Source organism: Pleurodeles waltl, chromosome 4_2 (assembly GCF_031143425.1).
Source record: "Pleurodeles waltl isolate 20211129_DDA chromosome 4_2, aPleWal1.hap1.20221129, whole genome shotgun sequence".
Taxonomy (NCBI): Eukaryota; Metazoa; Chordata; class Amphibia; order Caudata; family Salamandridae; genus Pleurodeles; species Pleurodeles waltl.
The window spans coordinates 602435112-602456372 of record NC_090443.1 but is presented as its reverse complement, the minus strand read 5'-3'; the positions used below and the strand labels follow the sequence as shown (position 1 = coordinate 602456372).

At 45.7% G+C, this 21261-nt stretch overlaps 1 protein-coding gene and 1 pseudogene across 1 annotated transcript in view; one reads left to right on the top strand and one right to left on the bottom strand.

The window, feature by feature from the left end:
• The window catches only part of PLPPR4 (phospholipid phosphatase related 4), a 250656-nt gene that overhangs the window by 102177 nt on the left and 127218 nt on the right, over positions 1 to 21261 (bottom strand). The window lies entirely within an intron of this gene.
• Positions 16249 to 16356, top strand: LOC138294462 (5S ribosomal RNA; annotated as a pseudogene).

The window sequence follows — 21261 nt, the reverse complement described above, 5'->3', positions numbered from 1 at the left end:
CCTGACCCAGGCGTTAAATAATGGTGCTAAGAAGGCTTAGCACCATTATTTAAGGCCCTGCTCCTCCCGTGCATGATTATTGCACAGTAGGATAATTTTTTGCCCGGAAACGCCTACTTTGCATCTCATTGACGCACAGTAGTTTTCCGCAGGCAAAAAATGACTTTACCTCCAATATTTTGGCGCTAGACAGGTCTAGCGTCAAAATATAAATATGGAGTTAAGTTTGTGCCGGATTTGTGTAAAAAAAAAAAAGACACAAATCCAGCGCAAACAGAGTATAAATATGCACCTAGGTCTGCAGGCTCTCTAGGGAAACTCCTGCAAATCATGCAAGCTTTAAAAAATTGGTAAACAAAACCATCAATATCATCTCACTAATTGAGGATAAGGCAGCACTGTCAGGCAGAGCCCATGGCTGGTTCATTCTGAACACTTACGAGACCGCAACACCACAACCTTACCTTTATATGGGGAGCTACTGGCCGAACAAAGAGCAATGTTAAGATCACTTTGTAATGAAAGAGGAATCCGCACTTGCAGGCAGGCGTTGCTGGCCTGCTTTGCTGCAGGAGATGTGCAGCTAAATTGCCACCTTGTGAGGTTTCTTAAAAAGGTGGAGGAAAATGGCAGCAGCGACCAATCAAGGCAGCGATTCTGATGGAGACCAACAAGTTTGCACATTTTGACCTACCGTGCTCTACCACACGCATGACAGCTTTATATTGTTCATGCAGCTGTTGATGACAGACTTACGACCTGCAAGCAGGCCACCAGGTACGACGTGCGACAAGAACTGTGCACAGCAGACTCTGTATGACCGGCAGGCAGCTGGGACTGCCAATCACATACTTTATGGTTGCTTTGTTTTTCTCTGCACACATGACAGTTTTAATTTTTACTGCAATGCTAATAATACTGTCGATTTTTTAATTTTGTATTGAAGAATGGTTTTTAGTCCGATCAAATTGTACTATACGTTTTTTCATGTTGCGATGGTTTTAATTAACCAAGCAATACTAACAAACTTGAAAATTAAACCCAATGCTTGCTCGAACTTGGGGGATAGGCTGTAGTTGAAATTTCCTGAAGTTGAAGAGATCCCTATTATAATATAAATTATGGAATGCAGGTTCTCTCTAGCTCTCGCAGGGGAACCAATACTGTAGATCTCCATGTGCTTGATTATTTTTCAGTCATACATGTCTGATTTTAGAAAACAGAATTTGAAAAATTCCCTACATTTCGTTTTTCAAGCATGTTCTTGGTTATAAAATATGTTTTCTTTTAAAAAACATATTTGCGTATAAAGTCGGTCTTTGTTAGTGTAACTCACCAAGGCCATTTGCATTGCACGCTTATGTACTATTATTTGTACAAATGCCACAGACTTAAAATCTTTTCACACATATACGTAGTGCAGTGTCAACATAGTCTAGAGGGGCATCTATCTCAACTGGTGCGCAATTACGTTCAGATTTACCTTGAAATGCCCTCACTTTCAGAAAGAGCAATACAATAACCCAGCAAGTAATTGCCTTCGTCTAAAACAAATCCCATCTGACAACAATCGAGAGATTTTTCTTTGCCCTGACCTTATCACTTTGGCTGGAATATGACCAACGTAATCTGCATTATCAAACAATCAGTTGTATCATTTTAGTTATTATTTATTGTAAGCCAGTTTCCTCAGTTTGAAGCTGGTGATGATTGAAGTGGGGCCAGTTTTCTTTGTAACAACGTATCTTTACATGTAGCGCTGAATTCAAAATTAACCTACCCACTGCTTTGTTCAACCGCTTTGCTTAAGAAGGATGACTGGATTAATATCTTGTGGTCTATATACATTGCAGTAGATGTGCCAATTACAAGATGTCCATAAATCGGCCAGGTATTTTGGATCCTCTGGAGTTTCTGTTACTGATAGGGTGTTGGACTTTTGCTTATGCAGGGTCATCCCCAGACTTTTTTGCCTCCTGCCTCCTATATTTTTCTGACATGTTGCTGTTGGCTTTTCAACTCTGAGCACTTTACCACTGCTAACCAGTGCTAAAGTGCATATGCTCTCCTGTTTAAATTGTATGTAAGTGGTTTATCCATGATTGGCATATTTGATTTACTAGTAAGTCCCTAGTAAGGTGCACTAGAGGTGCCAGGGCCTGTAAATCAAATGCTACTAGTGGGCCTGCAGCACTGGTTGTGCCACCCACATAAGTAGCTCTGTAATCATGTCTCAGACCTGCCACTGCAGTGTCTGTGTGTGTATTCTTACACTGTAAATTCGACTTGGCAAGTGTACCCACTTGCCAGGCCTAAACCTTCCCTTTCCTTACATGTAAGGCACCCCTAAGGTAGGCCCTAGGTAGCCCCAAGGGCAGGGTGCAGTGTATGGATAAGGTAGGACATATAGTAATGTGGTTTATATGTCCTAACAGTGAAATACTACCAATTTCGTTTTCACTGTTGCAAGGTCTGTCTCTCTCATAGGATAATATGGGGGCTACCTTTAAATATGATTAAAGTGTAGATTCCCCTAGAGAGTAGATGGACATGTGGAGTTTGGGATCCCTGAACTCACAATTTGAAAATACATCTTTTAGTAAAGTTGATTTTAAGATTGTGAGTTTGGAAATGCCACTTTTAGAAAGTGAGCATTTTCTTGCTTAAACCATTCTGTGACTCTGCCTTGTTTGTGGATTCCCTGTCTGGGTCAGTTTGACAGTTGGGTTGTTTTTCACCTCACACCAGACCGTGACACAAAGGGAGCTGGGGTGTGATCTGCATTTCCTGATTAGCTATCTCTGCTAGGAGGGAGGGGTGGAGTGGTCACTCTCATCTGAAAGGACTGTGCCTGCCTCTGACAATGCTGTCTCCAACCCCCTGGTGTGTGTCTGAGGCCTTGCCTGGGCAAGGCAGGATTTCACAAGAAGGTGTGAGTCCCCTTTGAAGGAAGGTGACTTCAAAGACTAAAATGGGTATAAGAAGGGCACCCAAACTTACAAACTTTAGAAACACTTCTGGAACCAAGAGGAACCTCTGCCTGGAGAAGAGCTGATCGCTGAGGAACAAGTGCTGCCCTGCCTGTGACTGTGCTTTGTGGAGCTTTCCTGCAGTGCTGCTTCTGCCAGAGTAAGAGGGCAAAGACTGGACTTTGTGTGCCTTCCATCTTGAAGAAGAAATCTCCAAGGGCTTGATGTAGAGCTTGCCTCCTGTTGTTGAAGTCTCAGGGATAGCAAAGACTTCTTCCTGCCAGCACCTGGAGTCTCTGGAGAGACCCCTACTCTGCTCTGTGGTGCCCTTCCAGTTCCTGGGACCCTGAAAGGAGAGGCTGGCAGCCTAAGGACAAAAATACACGCACCGAGCGCCGTGCGGAGAAAAGATCGACGCGAATCCGATCGCGGCTGAGAAAACGACGCGACGCCGGCTCCGCAGCTGAGAAACGACGCCGCAGGAAACGCGACCGGAGAATCGACGCCCGGAGCAGGAGAAACGACGCGCAGCATCGCTGACGAAGGCTGAGAGATCGCAACCTGCGCCGCGGGACTTTCGGACCGTCGCGTGGCTGGCTTTTTCGACGCGCATCGCCGTGCCGAGTTGTTTTCGACGCATATAACCGTGCAGGGTTATTTTCGACGCACACCGCCCGTGCGGGGTTATTTTTGACGCAAACCAGGTACGTTTACACGCTAGCAGCGCTAGTGTGTTGTTACAACTACCTAAAGACTCTTTTTATTTTAAACCTTTAAAAAATCATAACTTGACTTGTGTATGTTGGATTTTTGTCGTTTTGGTCTTGTTTTGTCTAGATAAATATTTCCTATTTTTCTAAACTGGTGTTGTGTCATTTTGTAGTGTTTTCATTAAGTTACTGTGTGTGTTGGTACAAATACTTTACGCCCAGCACTCTGAGGTTAAGCCTACTGCTCTGCCAAGCTACCAAGGGGGTAAGCAGGGGTTAGCTGAGGGTGATTCTCTTTTATCCTAACTAGAGTGAGGGTCCTTGCTTGAACAGGGGGTAACCTGACTGTCAACCAAAGACCCCATTTCTAACATTGGTGGCAGCGGTGGGATTGGACTTGTATTTGTACTTGACATACAGTAATTGAGTGTACACTACTGTTTTGAGCTCAGACCACTACGTGACCACATACTACTTGTCTTGTGATTCTGCTTTTTGTTCTCTGATGTCCTCCTGGAAGTATTGCTAATATTTTTGGACTTTGTTTTTTTGGTTGTGAAGCCTTTGCAGAATGGAAGTCAATTTCTGGCACCTATTTATGTATAAAAAGTGGCAGCTTAAAGCATTCTGCATGGAAAGGGGACTGGCTGTGAACAAGAAATCCAGAAGGGAGGATCTTGAGTCAGCCCTGTTTCAGTATGAATTGAAACGTTGTCAGGCAACACCACCAAATGAGTCTGAGGAGGATAACTACTCTGAGGAGGAGGACTACTCCAAAGAGGAGGGCAGTGGCCCTGAGGAGGGAACAGAAAGAGATGATTGGCTCCTAGCTCGAATCCGGAGTCTGGAAGAGCTAGATGCAGAGCTTAAGAGGGCTGAGGAGAAGAGAGCCTTAGTCCTGGAAGAAAGGAGGAGGGACTTAGAGATTAAAAAAATGATTTATGCTTACGAGCTTAAATTGAAAGAGCTGGAAGTCATGAGGGCTGAGTCCAGCTGGAATGGTGGCAGCAACAATTGTATATCCAGTGATGCTGCAGAAGTGCACATGCCCAGAGAGGTGGTGCCCTACTTGAAGGAGGGAGTTAACACACGCCAGGAGGTTCAGGGGTATGAGGTAGCTCCAGTGATGCACAGGGTCCCTGAGGTGGATTGGGGAACTGGCATGGGGAGTCATATCCCTACTGGTGGGAGGGACACTCTACTGACTCTAGGTGAGAGTGACAGGGAGAGGGGTTCCCCCAAAGTAGAAGTCCTGGTTATGGAGTGTGAAAACATCCCAGAAGAGTGTGGGTTGAGTGTCAGGGACAGTCAGGTACTGTCTCACCAGTCTCAGGAGGGTGATGTGGGGTGCTTTTTCAAAGCAGAGTCACTGGATGGTTGGGTGAAGGGTACTTTGGTTAATTCATGCGAGGGGCTGAGTGATGTAATTGCTGGAGAGCATATGTCTAGTCCTTATTTTCCAGAGCTATGCCAACACCAGGTGGAGTGTGAGTTCTCTGACCCCAGGGAGCTTACAATGGAGGCAGACTTCTGGGTGAGTACCAGAGAGTCTGAAGAGGCATTTGGGGGTGCTCCTGAGAGGAGTGGTCTAGGTAGTTCCCAACCAGGTGAGGTAGGGAAGGATTGTAGTGTCCCAGGTAGGTCCCAGTGTAGTGGGATGGGTGAGGGACCCCATGTCCAGTCTCAGAGGAGAGGGAATGGGGATGGGTTGAGGCCCAAGGTGCCCGAGATCCGGTCCCAGGTCCTGGAGGGTTCCCTGCGGGAACACCAGGAGGGGAGCCTAGCCTGTACCATAGGGCCATCTGTTGAGGGAGACCCCACAGTGTCAGGAGAACTTGGGGGGGCGGCTGTAGCCAGCGTCCCACCAGTTCTGGTGTCTGGCAGTACCACTCCTAGTGAGGGGGTGCAGAAGTCCAGACAGAGGGTTGAGAGGGGGTGGCGGACCCCAGTGGAGAACCTGGAGGGTCAGGGGTCAGCTCTGAGAGCAGAGCCCCCCATGAATGACCTTGGTGAGACCATTTCTGGGTTGGGGGGAATCCAGACTCTGTCAGATGGGCAGAGGTCAGGAGACCTGCGCCAGCCAGACTCTTGTGTGGCCCTTCGGGACAGTGTGTCCCTTGAGGGGGGTAAGTGTGCCCCCCTGGAAGTCCTGGTGTGCCAGGCAATGGTTCAACCGCAGGGTGGTGACTCTGGGTTGAATGATCAGGTTCAGGGGGTAAACTCTGACCTGATGGGGGGTAAGTGTGCTCCCAAGGAAGTCCTGGTGTGCCAGGCAGTGGTTCAACCGCAGGGTGGTGACCCTGGGTTGGATGACCAGGTTCAGAGGGTAAACTCTGACCTGGTAGGGGGTAGGTATGCCCCCCAGGAAGTCCTGGTTTGCCAGGCAGTGATCCAGTCTGTGGGTACAGACCCTGGATTGGGAGGCCAGGTTGAGGGTGTCCCCCCTGACCTGGAGGAAGGGGCTACTGCTAACAGTGCCCCTACCATGTTGTCTTCTGGGGGGGTCACTCCTAGTTGGGTGGTTCAGGACCCCAGAAGAGAGGGCAGGGGGAGGGAAGCCTCACCCTTGGCCCTGGTCCAACCTGAAGGTACAGACCCCAGGTTGGAGGATCAGTTGCAGGTTAACATCCCTGCACTGATGGAAGAATTGTGCAGGACTGCTTCTACAAGCACCCTGACAGTTTTTGACTCTGGGGGTGCCGCTTCTGCAGGGAGGGTACAGAGCCCCAGAGGGGAGGACCAGGGTCAGGTTGTCATCCCTGACCTGGTGGAAGAGAGAGTGGTCAAAGGGTGCCAGGCACCTGGGGCTACCACCCCCCACTCTCCACAGTCACAGTGGTTAGAGAGGCCTGAGGTCGGGCTCTCATCCCTGACAGTTGTCTGGGGCCACTGTGGCTTGCTGTCCTGGTGGACAGAGTTGCCCCTGGGGGGGGGAGGACGAGAGTCACACCCCGGGGGTGGAGTGGGCAACACCACTGTGTTGGCCCTGGTGGTACTATCTGCCCATTGCAATACATCTGTGAGCAAAGTAAAGTTAGGTGTTGCACAGATGGTGTCTGTAGATGTGGGGAAGGGTTCCCCATGGGTTAGCTTAGTGGGCCCTGAGAGTATGGACAGAGGGATCCAACTGGAGTCAGGAAGGCGTAGAACTGGAACATGCCCCTGCTGTTGTGGGCCTGGGTCCCTGTTCTATCGCCCCAATCAGGGAAGTACATCAAGGTATTGATTGTTCTCCCCTGGCTTTAGGCTGGTAGGGGGTCGTGTTGGACTTTTGCTTATGCAGGGTCATCCCCAGACTTTTTTGCCTCCTGCCTCCTATATTTTTCTGACATGTTGCTGTTGGCTTTTCAACTCTGAGCACTTTACCACTGCTAACCAGTGCTAAAGTGCATATGCTCTCCTGTTTAAATTGTATGTAAGTGGTTTATCCATGATTGGCATATTTGATTTACTAGTAAGTCCCTAGTAAGGTGCACTAGAGGTGCCAGGGCCTGTAAATCAAATGCTACTAGTGGGCCTGCAGCACTGGTTGTGCCACCCACATAAGTAGCTCTGTAATCATGTCTCAGACCTGCCACTGCAGTGTCTGTGTGTGTATTCTTACACTGTAAATTCGACTTGGCAAGTGTACCCACTTGCCAGGCCTAAACCTTCCCTTTCCTTACATGTAAGGCACCCCTAAGGTAGGCCCTAGGTAGCCCCAAGGGCAGGGTGCAGTGTATGGATAAGGTAGGACATATAGTAATGTGGTTTATATGTCCTAACAGTGAAATACTACCAATTTCGTTTTCACTGTTGCAAGGTCTGTCTCTCTCATAGGATAATATGGGGGCTACCTTTAAATATGATTAAAGTGTAGATTCCCCTAGAGAGTAGATGGACATGTGGAGTTTGGGATCCCTGAACTCACAATTTGAAAATACATCTTTTAGTAAAGTTGATTTTAAGATTGTGAGTTTGGAAATGCCACTTTTAGAAAGTGAGCATTTTCTTGCTTAAACCATTCTGTGACTCTGCCTTGTTTGTGGATTCCCTGTCTGGGTCAGTTTGACAGTTGGGTTGTTTTTCACCTCACACCAGACCGTGACACAAAGGGAGCTGGGGTGTGATCTGCATTTCCTGATTAGCTATCTCTGCTAGGAGGGAGGGGTGGAGTGGTCACTCTCATCTGAAAGGACTGTGCCTGCCTCTGACAATGCTGTCTCCAACCCCCTGGTGTGTGTCTGAGGCCTTGCCTGGGCAAGGCAGGATTTCACAAGAAGGTGTGAGTCCCCTTTGAAGGAAGGTGACTTCAAAGACTAAAATGGGTATAAGAAGGGCACCCAAACTTACAAACTTTAGAAACACTTCTGGAACCAAGAGGAACCTCTGCCTGGAGAAGAGCTGATCGCTGAGGAACAAGTGCTGCCCTGCCTGTGACTGTGCTTTGTGGAGCTTTCCTGCAGTGCTGCTTCTGCCAGAGTAAGAGGGCAAAGACTGGACTTTGTGTGCCTTCCATCTTGAAGAAGAAATCTCCAAGGGCTTGATGTAGAGCTTGCCTCCTGTTGTTGAAGTCTCAGGGATAGCAAAGACTTCTTCCTGCCAGCACCTGGAGTCTCTGGAGAGACCCCTACTCTGCTCTGTGGTGCCCTTCCAGTTCCTGGGACCCTGAAAGGAGAGGCTGGCAGCCTAAGGACAAAAATACACGCACCGAGCGCCGTGCGGAGAAAAGATCGACGCGAATCCGATCGCGGCTGAGAAAACGACGCGACGCCGGCTCCGCAGCTGAGAAACGACGCCGCAGGAAACGCGACCGGAGAATCGACGCCCGGAGCAGGAGAAACGACGCGCAGCATCGCTGACGAAGGCTGAGAGATCGCAACCTGCGCCGCGGGACTTTCGGACCGTCGCGTGGCTGGCTTTTTCGACGCGCATCGCCGTGCCGAGTTGTTTTCGACGCATATAACCGTGCAGGGTTATTTTCGACGCACACCGCCCGTGCGGGGTTATTTTTGACGCAAACCAGGTACATTTACACGCTAGCAGCGCTAGTGTGTTGTTACAACTACCTAAAGACTCTTTTTATTTTAAACCTTTAAAAAATCATAACTTGACTTGTGTATGTTGGATTTTTGTCGTTTTGGTCTTGTTTTGTCTAGATAAATATTTCCTATTTTTCTAAACTGGTGTTGTGTCATTTTGTAGTGTTTTCATTAAGTTACTGTGTGTGTTGGTACAAATACTTTACGCCCAGCACTCTGAGGTTAAGCCTACTGCTCTGCCAAGCTACCAAGGGGGTAAGCAGGGGTTAGCTGAGGGTGATTCTCTTTTATCCTAACTAGAGTGAGGGTCCTTGCTTGAACAGGGGGTAACCTGACTGTCAACCAAAGACCCCATTTCTAACATAGGGTAATTCAAAGTGGGGGGAACTGCTGAATCACGGTTTGATCTTTGATTTTGCTGAACTTTGTAAGCACCTCACCCTGCAATGTCTGTGTTTACGTGCGCAGAAACTACGTCATCTGATTACATTCTAGTCATAATCAGGGCCTAAATCGGACTTCTAAAATGTTGCTTACCCTCCAGGCTTCACTGAAGGCAAAAATATACGAATTTAAAATACAGTTTAAATGGTCAGTCAATGAATATAGCCTAATTTAGCTAACTAAAGCCATATAGATAAAACCTTCACACATTTTATACAAATACATGCTAAAGTTCAATTATGCAGTATACAAAAATATCATTTGTATAAAAGAAATAAAAACATATACTAGAAAATAACAGCCCTAAAAATGATTTATCTTCATTTAATTGCACCATTAATAAAAATATCAATCACTAAACAAGTATGCTTCTCAAGCAACATTTGTGAGTATAACACAGTTAGCCTCGTCTAAATGGAATATTAGATTTAAGGAGCAGATAAAAATATTGTTTTGTGTTACTTAAAAAATAATAAAATAGAGTAAATGACATGGTGGATCGCAAGGATATGGAAAGAGCTGCTCTGGGAGAGCCAAATCTTTAGGAAAACATAAGAGAATATGTACAGTGCTGATCCTACAGACCGGTAATATACATTAATGTTATGCTTTAGACACAGGGCAGATAACGTTCAATAATGGGTACTGTCTTAAATGCATGTGATCGTACAGATTCTTTTGAAGCTCAGGACGTGCCAAAGACTAAAAACAAAAAGAAAATTAGCCCACATTTTGTGATGTTCCAAAATGGATCTTTGATTATGAACTATATCCGGCCTGCCCAGTTCGACAGTCATAGATAGTTTATTCATGTAACATCTGAGCTTCATCTAATAATAGGCTGTCAGAAATTATTGCCCTGTTAAATTGATTGAGCTTGGCCCAGGTTGAGATCCCTAGAAAAAGGGGACAAAGCTTAATTGCATTAATGGCATCTTAGAAATAGGATATGCCTATGGCATAAACGAGTGGTATTCGGCAGGAAGGCAAACAACTGGCTAAATATATATATATATATACTCTTCTACTTGAAGATTAGTAACATCATTGTTGTCCCAAATTCCAGCCCCATATCTGGTAATAGGCACACATTTACTATTATGAACTACAAGCATTGATTTTAATGATTTAGATTCCAGTCTAGTTGCAGAATGAAAAACAGCCCCAATTGATTAAAAAAATTAACAACAAATTATGCTATCTACTAGAGGGATCAAAAGAGACCCCAAAGATGCAAGAAGGATTGTACCCTATTGATTAATGTATCATGGATTGTAAACAGCCTGGTCTTTGTGGTGATGGGACTAAATAACCTAATAAATGTTCTTTAAAAAAAATGTCACTAAGGTGATCCTTAAATAATACAATGAATTCAATTATTTTATATCATATCTGATACAAAAGTGCTGGGAGAGGGTGGGAGATAATCTATAGTATGTTGGCTTGTCCTGACTGTGGGACACCAGAGTTTTTTTTAGTAGCTGATTAACCAACAAACAAAAAGGAATGTAAGGTTTCAAAACACAACCCTGCCAATCTCTTTTATGTTAAAGAACATCTATCCATTTTCACTCAGCCTCATATCTGTCCCTAGCAGATAGAACTGTATGCAACTGTCTCAAAAAGATTAAACTAACATTCTCGACTGCATGGAAAGCATCATAGAACCAACTAAGATCTGTTAACATGATCAACATCAGAGCTTAAATCCATAAAGGCCAGATGCTTAGATCGTTGCTGCAGTAGTATTTGTATTGATCAGGATGTACAAGTTCAAACATTGCTTAACAGTTCCCAACCCTGGTCTGAAGTTATATTGAATATTGGATATGATGCTATTTTTGTTAGCCCATAGAACTAGTCTGTCCACAAGGGCTCTACTCACTACTTTGACAACTGAATATATCAGTGAGATAGGTTGATATCAACTATAGTTTTCTTTATCCCCTTTCTTAAAGAATTGCAATGTGTTAGTTTGAGATCAAGGCTGTGGCAAACTATTACCAATTTATTGATTAAGGCCCCCAGAAATACATGCTGCCCATAGGCCAGATCTGCCAGTAAAAAGGTTCAGAGGTACCCCGGTCAGGTCCTTGGGTCTTACCTTTGCCCTGTTATTGACTGGATCAGTAACCTCCTGCATTGTAAACATCAGGAGGGTATGAGACAGGTTCCCATTGCCTGAATCAACACCTCCGTGCAAGGGGCTGTGGGATTACCAAGAAAAGTGAATTAAATATCTTCCAGAATGCGCAACTATACTTAAAAGCACTAGCAGTTTCACGTTTATCCCATGCCTCTTCCCTTAGGACTGTTTCTCAAGCCTTCAGGTGTTTTTCATACATGGTTGTGTAGATCAAAACCTCTAATTTGTCACAGATGTTTTTAGGAACATTCAATAAGTTGTGATGAGCTTGTGTACAAAGTAAATCAAACATCTTTGGCTTAGAGTTTTTCCTTTGGAGTGGCTCAGACAATAGTCTTAACTGCTGAACACACTGAAGCAAAGGAAACCTGTATAATACTAACATCAGCCAGATGTCAAGGCATCACACTACATCAGTTAGGCTGAACGTCATCAGATATCTAAGAAAGGTAGCATGGTTCAACTGGTCAAACAAACAGAGTATTGCATCACATCCTGGTTTTAATTTCAACTGTGCTAAGAACAACTGTTGAAATATTCAGTAATCAGATAAACTTCAGTAGGAAGCATCATCAATTCTACCTGTGTCTCCCTGGGCACATGAAGATCAGACGAAACAGCGAGTTCTGGCGTTTGTGGTACTATTCTAAAAAAGTGGATGGCCGCTTTGGCTATTCGTCACATAAATAGAACTGAACTTAAAAACAATGTATTTGTCTCTTCAGATGTTATATTCGGGCTGCTACTGTGTGTGTACTTACATTGCACGGTAGCATCCAGAGAAGGTTTCAATTTCTGCATTTTATGTACAACCTGCAGCTTAAACGTCTAAATCGCATGGTCAATGACCCAGCAATTCAAAACAAATCAATCTTTATTAAATGCAAGATAGGTACTATTAAAATGAAAACAGAGGGCTCACAGTATATTTTGCATCCAACAAATTCACTGTTATAAATAAGAAGGATTTCCGTAATAAAATATAAATAGGCACTTACTCTGAGATAGAAATCGATTTCAATGTGTTAGTCAATATCAAGAAAGAAAAAAAGAAGTTAGTATTCCTGTGGGCCCATATTAGTTACATCACGAAGTACCTTGCAATCCTTCGGCCCTGCTAATGAATAGGTTGGTGTTTTCCAGTTCCACGTTTCGTGTTATTTAACACATCCATTAATCACTGGGTGTGTTAAAAATAATTTCAAGGTAGTTAAGCATGTCGAAGTTTAACAAGTGTATGGTATTTGCAGGCAGTTTCTGGTGTGTTATGCGCCAAATTCCGAATGATGGGCCAGATGTAGGAAACGTTTAGCGACTCGCAAACGGCAAAAATTGCCGTTTGCGAGTCGCTAAACGCGTTTCCCAATGCAGAAATGCATATTGCGAGTCGGTACCGACTCGCAATATGCATTTCAGAATCGCAAATAGGAAGGGGTGTTCCCTTCCTATTTGCGAGTCTGAGTGGTATGCAATACCATTTGCGACCGCGTACGCGGTCGCAAATGGTGTCGCAGTTACCATCCACTTCAAGTGGATGGTAACCCAGTCGCAAATTGGAAGGGGTCCCCATGGGACCCCTTCCACTTTGTGAACGGACCCAAAAATATTTTTTCAGGGTAAGTAGTGGTCCAAGGGACCACTACCTGCCCTGAAAAAAAAACGAAACGAAAGGTTTCGTTTTTTTTTTAAAGTGCAGCTCGTTTTCCTTTAAGGAAAACGGGCTACACTTAAAAAAAAAAAAACTGCTTTATTGAAAGCAGTCACGAACATGGAGGTCTGATGACGACAGCAGGCCTCCATGTTTGCGAGTGCCTATACATATGCGGTGTGTCACTGTTTTCTGCAAGGATGAGTGACCGCCAATCGAGTGAAGTGCTTTCTGGCCTCGTTCCCACTTTTCGAGTCTAGCCTACGTCGAAGTCCAGGGGCGGCAGGTTACCTTAAAAAGTGTTGGGGCGAGCTAAGTGCCCCACCACTTCTCAAAAAATAAAATAAAACACCCCCTCCATCCAAAAACCCTTAATGAAACACCCCTCCCTCAAAAGCCCAAGATAAAATTAAAATAAAAAGTACTTACCATCTTCAGCACGTCCTCCTCGGTGTTCTGCAAACTGCAGTCTGTTGTGGAGCTCCCCTGACCAATCCAGATGCTGCTTTTATGCTATTCACCAGCCTGACAGAAGTACCTGGTTGGATGGAACGGGCAGGCTGGACGCTCCGTCAGGCCCTGGAGGCATGTTTTAAGACAGCTGAGTGGAGAGCTTCAAAGTGTGCATGTCACATTGGCCGCCACAAAACAGCAGATCAAAGTGACATGCACACTTTGGAGCATATAGCCAGCCACTGCTCCAGTCCTCCATGCTGCCAATCAGCAGCAAAAGACACGCCCCCATGTCTTTTGCCTCAGGGGCACTGCAGCGCTAACATTGGAGAAAAAAATAAAAAGGCAATAAAATATTTTCGTTGCCATTTTATGTTTTTTACCCATGGTTCGCAGTGGGCGAGGGGCAACGCTCCCCCACGCTGATGGAGAAAGCATCTCTGTCGAAGTCATCCCTATTAGGAACAACAGTAGCCAGGAGGGGCTCCTTCACAATGGTGAAGGAGCATCACCCCACTGGCTGAGCCAGCAGCTGAAAAATAAAACAATATTTCACTATTGTTTTATTTTTCAGCTGCTGGCTCAGCCAGCATGTGCAGGGAGGAGCGAAGCTGGGCCATGGTAGGAGGAGAGGGATTGGGAGTGGAGTGCACCTCAGTGCGCATGTTAGTTTGGCGGCCGTCTTAGGCCGGCCAAACTGACATGAGCACTTAGCTTTCTCCAATCCAACTGTGTTGCACAGCTGGTTTGGAGAAACTGCACCGACTCCCACGCACTGTTTGAGCGACAGACGAAGCTGCTCAGACCATTCCTGATGCTGCTTACATGCTAGGTATAGCATGAGAGCAGCACCAGGATTGCATGGGAAGCCTGTTCTGGTGTCCCAGGCACTGCCGGGACACCAGGGAAGAGGAGTGACGTGGCGGCAGCAGCAGCAGCAAAGTAAGGGTTTTTAAAAAATATTATTTTATTTCTCCTGGTCCCCTCCTTCCCCCCCCGCCCACCCCTCCCCTTGAGATTTGCACCAGCCGCCGCTGAGAGTAGCAGGTAAGAATCTGCACCAAATCCAGAAGATGTTATGCCAACATCTTGTGTCTTTGAGCAACAGCTGGTTGCCAGGACTCTACGGTGTATGTGCTATTTTCCGCTTTTATTGGCTGTTATTCACAATTTTAAATTTTTTACTCACTTTTGACCAGCTTATTTTCTTAAACCTCTTCCATTCTGCAGCCACACTGCCATTTTATTTTGGGAATGATTGTCTTAAGCACGCCTATTTACTAAGGAAAGGTTTTTCAGTATCTTGTGCTGCTAGTGTTGGACTTAACATCACTTTGCACCCGTTTGTTATTTTCTATCATCGGCATGCTGCTCCTTTAAAGCAAAGTTTTACTTTTGTGGCCTGTGATCTGGCATGAGTTATTTCTGTTTTTAATGTATATGCAAAAGTAATCCCACTCGCTTTCCGTAAGTACATATCCTTTGTTCCCTGCTGGCTGTTCTAATGCAAATGTACCTTCCATTTTCTTTATTACTGAGAACTGGTATGAATGTGTATTGACACCTTCACAAAGTAGATGCATTTACTTTCTTGGTCCTTTTAGCTGTTTGTGGGCCATGCTATTTGTGCCACGCAGAGAATGAGATGACTCAGGCCTATTTATGTAACGAGAATGACATATGCACTACTAACACAAAATTAATTTGTAATATGCCACATATGAGACAACAATACAATGTGAATTCTGTAATAAACAAAAAACCCAGCACAGTGTTAGTACAGTATATTTATATACTTTTAAACATAGAAATAGTTTTCCAGAATACACCTATATAACTGCTTTTTATGCTTTTTATGCTTGTGTCAACTCCTAAATTGTAGGTTTTAGCCTAAGCCAGGGATCAAATACTCGCATTGCTCTCCAGCAATGGGATGTGGAGATAGTGCCACCGAACAGTCGCATTAGGTTTCAATGAACAGACAGAGAGAGAGAGACCTCTGTGACCCGTATTTGTCTCTTACTGAAATGGGCCTCCTGCTTTGTGGTGCTCATAGCCTTTTTGCCCAAAGCTGTGGGGCAGTAAAGGCTGTTGTCTTCCTCCTCCCCTCTTTACTTGGGACCATACTTGTGAGTATGGTTAATTACCAGCTGTTTTGTCAGCAGGAGTGGGCCATATATGTAATTCAAATAATTTCAGAATGTGCAAGGCATGTACAGTCTTTCACAGGGATTTTGATGGGGCATTCTCCAAAAGCATTTTTTAGCCTAATTTCCCCCTAAAAAATGTTAAAATCAAATGGTTTTACATATAGATGAAGTTGAGGTTATGCAATTTGATATGGGTACTATCATTAAAGAGGTATATGGCATCTTTCTTCCTTTCATTCAGCTCCTTTCATTTTCCCACCATATTCATTTTAAAATTTAAAAAAAGATAAAAAGTAGTCCACAAACCGCACGGAAAACAGCGAGCCTCGCATGTTTTCAGTACTTGGTCGCTGCGCTCAAGGAGGCCTAACCACTGGAAAAGGCATGACGTATGCATGCCTTCCACTAATGAAAGCAAGCAGATTTTGAAAGGCAAGCCCACGAACCAATGAAAGACACTGACGTGACATTGGCGGGGCTCCAAGCCCTTTGCACTAATGCATCTCACAAGTGAAACGAGTGCGCAAGTGCATGCGACGCAGGCTCGACCCTAAAAATGGTGTTCTACGTGGGTTAGTACATTGGGCCTCCGGAGCTGAGCGCATGTCCGACTTCCCAAGGGGAGCCTGTGCAGGTGCAGTTAAGAGCAGCAGGCTCTGGGCGGTGGGCTTGGTGAGCAGAAGAGAGCTGAAACAGCAGCTTTTCCTGCCTCTGGTCATACCATCCTGAATGGGCTGATCTTAGAAACTAAGCAGGGTCGGGCCTGGTTAGTACTTGGATGGGAGACCGCCTGGGAATACCTGGTGCTGTAGGCATTTTGCCTCTTGCAGACACTAGGTGCTGCACGTCTTAGCTCAATTACACAGCTTTCTCGCTAATTTTATTTTCCACTTTTTATTTTCTGCACTCTTTTTTTTCTGTCTTAAAAAAAGAAATAAAAAAGAACAGCAATAACATTAAAATGCACACTTTCCAAAGGAAAACTTGCAATTATTCTGCATTTTAGACTCGGCCCAAGCTGAAGAAAACATTTGCTCCATGACGGGCAAAGGGATCTGTAGCTAAGGCTTTGCTGTCTTGCGGTAAGCATATGCGTGAGGTCTTAAGACCAGATCTCACTTCTTGTGATGTTATTTCCTGTCAGGTCATGGGTTGTGATGCCACTACCTGTGATTCCAGGTGCGATTTCACACGCCGTGGTGTCATGCACCGTGATGTCACTTGCAGTATCTAACTTGGTCAATCCCCCCACTTATTTTCTTTAAGACTTGTGCCATGAATAAGCCTTAGCCCCCAAGAAATAGTGCTTGAGCCCACTATTGGCAACCAAATGGAAAAAATCAGCACAGCGTGTTGGAAATGTGATAAAAGGATGATGATGTATGCGGTGTGGAAGAATGAAATGAGTTGCAGACAGTAGTGTAACAGAGTCCAAAAGCAGAGCCTTCCAGAAACAGGGAATAAAAAGAGGAAAGGTGCGTACAATTTGAGTTGTTGTAAAAACATTCCAAAGCATTTTCCGGCATTTTATGGCACTGTAAGAGGTGTCATTAACTTAACGATCCATTTATCGACCGCAGAAAGAATGGGTGAGCAGGGCGTGTGCAGAATAAAACCTGTTCAACATAGGAAAACATCCCAGCAGAGAGCACATTACTCACTGTTGCGTCCTAAGCATTAAACTACAGACCTCTGTCTCTTTCAGTTTCACTTGTATTGTTAGAAGGGGCATTATTTTGCATGTTGTTTGAGAAAGGATTCCATGATGAAAGATATGATTTTTTCAACAACTCCTAAATACTTTCTGTGGGACCCTGGTTTGTCAAAAGTAAAGAAAAGACTGTCCACCCTCTGCCTGCAAGGCATGGCGAATATGTTGCAGATGGCACTTACAGAGTGACAGAGCCTCTCCATTAAGTGAAAAAAAGTGCAAGAAGAGGGCTTGCCATCCCGTTTATTTCTGGATCTGTTAAGGTAGTGTAAAAGAGATATTTCTCCCGGCCAGAGTGAATGGATGTGCCACCACTCAGTGGGATAACAAAGAGAGAACTCCTGCATAGCAGCAACTAATCGTCCTTGGGAGGGGAGAATAAAGGCTGCTGTTCATAAGCAGCGTCTCCCCTGGTGACTCCTCGGTGTCATGCCCTAAGGAGGGGTCCTAGGAGGTGCAGCACATGCTGTGTCAGTTCAGGGTTGTCCATTGTAATTGAGTGTGTGAGAGGGGCTGTCTGATAGTCGTGCTAGGTTGGGGAGGGACTGCTGCAGCCTGTGAAGATGAGAGACTCGGATGTAACCCAGAGCACTTAACGAGCATTTTCAATACAACAGGTCACACACTTGCTCGAGTTAGAGCTATTACTGTTGTAAACTCCTAACCAGCCTTTTCTTGCCACACAAATGAAAAGAAAAAAATGCAGCGCGATTTTCATTTGTGTGACAAGAAAAGTCCAGTTAGGAGTTTACAAAGCTGGGGGTGGGGTGGGGGAATGCAATGCTCTCGTGTTTGCTCGAGTTAGAGCTCCTAACGTTGTAAATTACTGAGTGGACTTTTCTTGCCACACAGACTGAAAATAAAGAGAGCGAGGGCGAGCTGGCCCTGGAAAAGCACCCCTCTGATGTCGGTTTATGTTTACAGAGGGAGCTGGTGGGGAGGAGGGACTGAACACGCACCCACACTGTAGGGTGAAACAGGCAAATGCCCCCAAAAAAGTCCCTTACAGAAGAGATAAACAGGACATACCGTAATTACACAGTACTTTGTGCTGCTCCCAAAGTGAAAAAAGGCAGGACAAAGAGGCAGAACTGACCACTAGCAAGCAAGGATTTTTGAAGGCCACTGCAACTAACAAATCAAAATGCTGGAACTCACTCTATTGTATACTTTAGTATACAGCAGGCCGAACGCTAACGCTCGACCTAATAATGTGGAAATGTACTAATTTTGTCCACAAACCCCACTTCCTGAAAAACTTACATTTTGTTTCCAAATACCATTCTTTCTTTTTCGGTAAATAAATGCAAACTGCACAAAAATGCTTCTGCTCTTTTGAAAAGAACTTTCCTCCACAACTACCACCTTTTAATTTAAATACATTAACAAGTATGAGCCTAAAATACCAGTTCTTCATTTTCATAATAGTCTCACAGGTAACACACTCCACAATGGAAAAATCTTTTTGCACACTCATATATCACAGTTTTGTTAAGTTTAGTATAGTTTCGTTTATGGGATTTATAGAGCCCATGGCTGTCAGAAGGCATCCCAGCGCTGATGGAGGACCGCCGAACGAAGATGAGCAGGACTATACTGAGAACAGTGCAGTTTTCAATTTTCTACAAAAGGAGAGTTCGTAAGTATCTTGGCGAAGCTCTAGGGTGAGGGAGTTCCAAGAGTCAGCTGTTCTACAAGCACAGGATCTGCCTCCCCATCTAGATTTCTTAGTGCGGAAAGAGTTGATTAGAAAAGCTGATGAAGATCTAAGGCCTTCATTATGACACTGGTAGTAAATCCCGCTTACGGCCATGCTGTAGGCTGCCAACTTACCGCTGCGGTGGCAGATATCCATTCACTATATCATGGAACACCAATCCGACAGAATACAGCCATATACACAAATCCACCAGACCAAAGGTCAGTGGTAAACTGGTGGTCTCAAAACCCACACCGTTATTCCAAGAGAACAACGCCCATCACATTATGACCCACAAATCACCATGGTGGACATTCAATGGCGGTAAACCATTGGCGGTCAACAATGGACACCCACATACAAAACAACACCACATCAGACAATTCAAACAACACACACATGACAACCATACACACACCACAACCACACACCCGCACCACTATACAACACCCACCCACAGTACCCACAATCCTTTACGAATACCAATCATTGGCACGAGACTGACACCAAGACCACTGTGACAACTAGACACACACACCACTCACACCCATACATCCCTCATGCACTCCACATGACACACACCAACATATTACCTAACACACCCTCAGCAACACACATCACATAACACCCATTGCACCACAAAGGAACCCCTTTTCACTGAGGAGGAGTTAAGGGTCATGGTGGAGGAAATTGTCAGGACAGAGCCACAGATATTTAGAGCACAGGTGCAGCAGATATCAATAGCAAGGAAGATGGAGCTATGGCAGAGAATCGTGGACAGGGTGAACGCTGTGGGACAGCACCCCACAATAAAGGACGACATCAGGAAGAGGTGATTGACCTACGGGGAAAAGTACGTTCCATAGCAGCAAGACACCAACTCACTATACAGAGGACTAGCGGTGGAACCATAGAGGGGAAGCCAGGGATGTACAAATGTCATACACATGAAGCATAATACATCATTTACATCCCCACAGGTACCCCAGCCAAAGTCACTGGAGAGGATCCGTCATCACTATCCAGTCTCCCAACGGAGGAGACCCACTGTGATGACAGTAACTCTGGTTTTCAGGATCTGGACAATCTACCTGGCCCATCAGAGACCACTGGACAGTTGGTCACCCAAGCCCAGTCACAGACCACCACAGAGCCTCCCCCATCAGGAACCAACACCACAGCACCCACCCAGCATGTCCAAACCTCTGTTCCCAGGACACGTCAATCAGCAGTGTGCCCACCTCTACAGGGACCCCAGGACACACCTCGCACACAAGACAATCAGGGACCTGGGGTCAGTGGCAGTGGGCACACCATTCAGGGGACAGATGCACAGGCCAACAGGAACCCTGGGAGGACTGCTGTGCGCCAGGGCGAGGGCAGGAGCAGGGAACCGACTCTCCATGAGGCACTCTCTGAGATCCTGGGAGCCTACCAACATTCCCAGGACATGATAGGCCAGATACTGGACAACGTGCAGGAGAATGGGCAGCTGCAGGAGGGACAGTATCGGGGGGGATCAGGGAGGACTTGCAGGCCATTAACAACACCCTAATCTCCATAGCAGGGGTGCGGGCAGACATGGTCAACATTATGAGGGAGGCACTGTCACACCAGCGAGCCCCTGCCACTAGCCAGTCATCTGAACAACCCTCCACTACTGCTGCCGCTAGTGGCCATGAGGCCCCACCACAGGACCAACAACCCACCAGCACCCCTCCCGCTACAGAAGGTGAACCACCCTGCAAACATTCCCTGCAAACCAGAAAGAAGCCAGAGACACTTGCCAAGACCATCTCCAGGAAATGAGTAATGGAAATGTAAAGTTGCACTGTCTAACCTGTGTGTCATTGGAAGAACTGACGTATCACAGATGTTCTGTTGTCCAAATCCTCATCCTCTGCCTCCTCATCCTCACTGTCCTCAGGGTCCACTGCTGCCACAGGGGCATCTCCAGTCTCTTCCTCCTGCAGAAAATGTACATGTTGTCTGAGGGCCAGGTTGTGCAACATGCAGCATGCCACTACTATCTGGCTGGCAGACCTGCTTAGGTGAGTAGCACAGGGATCCACCTGTTAGATGGAGGCACCAGATCCTGGCCTTCAAGAGGCCAAAAGTCCTTTATGTGGTCCTTCTGATTCGCCCATGTGCCTCATTATAACGCTCTTCTGCCCTTGTCCTGGTATTCCTCACTGGGGTCGGCAGCCATGGTTTGTGTAACCAGAGTCACCTGCAAATATTGAGGGACAACATTTAGCCACACACTATCCTATATGGCCAACACCAAAGGCATACACCAACATATACTGG